This window comes from Sinocyclocheilus anshuiensis, unplaced genomic scaffold, assembly GCF_001515605.1.
Source record: "Sinocyclocheilus anshuiensis isolate Anshui unplaced genomic scaffold, SAMN03320099.WGS_v1.1 scaffold1064, whole genome shotgun sequence".
NCBI lineage: Eukaryota > Metazoa > Chordata > Actinopteri > Cypriniformes > Cyprinidae > Sinocyclocheilus > Sinocyclocheilus anshuiensis.
This window is the reverse complement of record NW_015552612.1, coordinates 1,819-5,284: the sequence shown is the minus strand read 5'-3', so window position 1 is coordinate 5,284 and position 3,466 is coordinate 1,819.

Sequence of the window (3,466 nt, the reverse complement as noted above, 5' to 3'; positions counted from 1 at the left end):
ACGGTGCTCTAGACTCTAAAATGGTATTAGTCACACTCACAGGGAGCTGCAAAGGCTCCCGTCAAGGGGCCAAACATGAAGGCTCCACAGCTCTGGCCTGGGGTGCCAAATCATGCCCTTCACTTGCGAGAGGAGGTCTTTCCCCAGTGGTATTGGTGAAAGGGCTGTTGATGACAGCTAAATCAACTTGGGGAACCATACTTGGTTCCTCCAGAGTGGGGCCACCAGAAGGACCGAGAATTTGACTTCCCTGATCAGTCTGATGACCTGAGGCAGCAGGGTAATAGGGGGGAAGGTGTACAAGCGAGTGCTGGGCTCAATTTATTTTTCCTTGCTGTCTGGAAAAATAAATTGGCCAGTGAGAGTTGTCTTGTAAGGCGAAGAGGTCCACCTCTGCCTCGCCTAAGACCGACCAGGGCTGCATTTCCCAAAAGCATAGTAAGCTTAAGTACATCTTAGACCCAGAAACCAATGGAGTTACGAGCAACTTAGGCTTACGATGCTTTTGGGAAACGCAGCCCAGATCATTTGAACCATCTGGGGATGTAGTCTCCATTCTCCTGGAGACACATTGTCCCTGGACAGCATGTCTGCCCCTTGGTTCAGTCTGCCTGGCTCATGAACCTCTCTTAGCGAGAGTAGTTTGCCTTGTGCCCATAACAGCAGGCAACGAGCCAACCCTTGAAGGGAGCGTGACACCTGAGACCACCTTGGTGATTGGTGTAGGCTACCACCATCATGTTGTCTGAACGGGCCAGGATTTTGTGCCCCCTTAAGGCCGGTAGGAAGGTTTATAGGACTAAACAGAGTGCCATCATTTCGAGGCAGTTGATGTGCAGGCGTCCCTCCAGTTCTGACCAGGAGCTGAACACCAGTTTTCCCTCATACAGAGCACCCCAACCAGGGTTAGAGGCATCTGTCATGACCACCTTCCGTCTGGAGGTCAGTTCCAATGGGACACCTGCTTGAGCATTTAAAAATCACTCCGCTCCAGCTCCACTCCGGGTTCACCATTTCCTGCTCCCGCTCCACTCCACTGAAATCAGAAACACCGCTCCGCCTTCACTCCGCGGCTAAAGTATTTCAGTTTGTTTGAAATATCACAGTTCTGTTCATAACAAATTAAATATAAAATAAATAAAATAACAGGAGAATTTAAAAGTGGCTTATTGGAACACTAATGTGCAAACTTTTTTCCTACCACATGACAAGCTAATAACATTAAAAGGTATAATTGCTGCTTTTTGCGGTGCAAATTTTGTTTGTGATGAAAATAACAGTACGTTTACATCAGATATTTTACATACGGATCGATGCATTTCTTACAGATTTCTGCTCATTCGAAATCGGATACAGATGTAGCACTGTAAGATTACATTTGTTTGAATGTATTATTAAGAGAGCGATTGCGTGTTATAGTACTTGTTTAAATCATGCTTTCAGCTGAAAATTTTCAGTATCTAGAAGGAACAAACAAATTCCTTGAGAACTATAACTTCCCGCTCATGTCCATTGCCGTCATCATAGCCTTCACATTATTTCTGATTTGCGTGATCCCTATCAAGCTAGCTAAATATATTTAACATGTGAATTCTTGCTAAATATGCAGTTATATGACGGGCCGTTGGCATTAATTGCTCTCGTGATGGAGCGGTGGTGGAGCGCTCTTGGAGCGAGTGAAAACCATGACACTCCGACTTTTAAAAAATCCACTCCTCGCTCCATTCAAAATCACACCGCTCCACTCCGCGCTCCGCTCACATACTCTGCTCCAGATAGCTGAGCAGCAGTGACCTGTGATCAGTGAATTCCTGTTCTGATCTGATTAACACCAGCCAGTCGTCAAGATAATTCAGAATGCGGATTCCCATCTGCCTCAGAGGGGAAAGAACCACGTCTATGCACTTTGTAAATTTGCGTGGGGCCAGAGACAGTCCGCAGGACTGTGTAGTGTTAGGCCACTCCCTCAAATGCGAATCTCAAGAACAGTCTGTGATGGCAGGCTATCTGAATGTGTAAGTAAGTGTCTTTCAGATCCACTGATAGAAACCAATCCTAGTTAGCCTATCTGCGTGAGGAAATAATTTATTATTTATTTATTTAAAACAAAAACAAAAAATTTGTCACATTGGCAAAATATGAACTTCTTCAGTGCCAAGTATTTTTAGTATTTGAATACTATTGTAACAAGGAGGCTGAAGCCGAGTGAGAATCTATATGCAGAAGTTTATTTAAAGGGAAATCCAGAAACAGCGTCAGAAAAGGCAGTAGTCTAAACACAGTCAATCAGTCCAATCGGCAGCCAAAACAGAGGGAAAATCCAATAATCAGAAGTAGAATCAAACAGGCAAGAAGTCATACACAACATCAACAGGCAATAGTAATAGAATGCTCAGTAAGGCAGTGAGACTGGCAATACTTCGCAGAGAGTGTTTGGGCAAGCCAAACTTTATGGCTGCCAAACAGGAAGTCACCAACGAGGCAGCAGAGGGAGCGTGACAGTCAATACTCGGGCGAGGGCTCCCTCTGCTGGCCTGGCATTACAACTATTAAATCAGTATGGAGAAAAAAAAACATTTATGAACTGTTCAGAAATCTGTATAGAGCAGCTTTATTGTGCAACTTCTCTCTATAGTACTTTCACTGTATAAGTAAGACTATATACCTAAACTTACCACTGGTTGTCAATAATTAGACAAAAAAAAGTAATGTTCTAACACATGACACAAAATTCCTGAAAATTTGCTGAATGATTGAGGGTATAATTTACATGAAAGAAAGACGGTAAAACTCTGAAGGGTTTTGGAAGAATATAAGATTGTGCAGCTGTGTATAGCTGCAGATTAGTTCATGAAAACAAGACAGCTTAATTTTATTTCTTTTTACACTTTCCTCTAGGATTTGGACATCAATCCTGTTGTGAGGGACATCATGATGAATCGAACCTTCACCATCATCAGTCTTCACTTTGCCGAATTCCTGAGCCACGACTGGGTTTCCTGGTTCACGGTGAAACTGGTTCCTATCCTCCCCAGCTTGACTGCAGAGATGCTCCAGACAGTAACATCAAACACAGACTGCAACGCATACCATGTCATGTACGTAGCGCTCCCCAAATGCCAGACAGCACTGTAACACGTGCCTTACAGCAATCTCAGAGGGAAGGAGAGGATATTTCTATAGCATGTTTAGTGAGTGATGAGAAGACGCACTAAATGGGCGTCATCCTTACTTTTTCTTTTGGTCTTTCCACTATAGCGTTGGTGCTCTGAGCAGCGTCTTTGACCAGATGGCTTCGCTGAGACAGCAGGAGATCACCCCAGTCATATTGGGCTACCTGAAGCAGAGTCACCCGTGGAGTAAGTTCAGCGAGGGTGGGGCGCTTTTGTTTGGCTTGCGTGCTGAAAGACAGCGCTGCTCTGCGTTTGTAAATGAATTTGTCTCTTAATGAGTCTTTTCTGTGCAT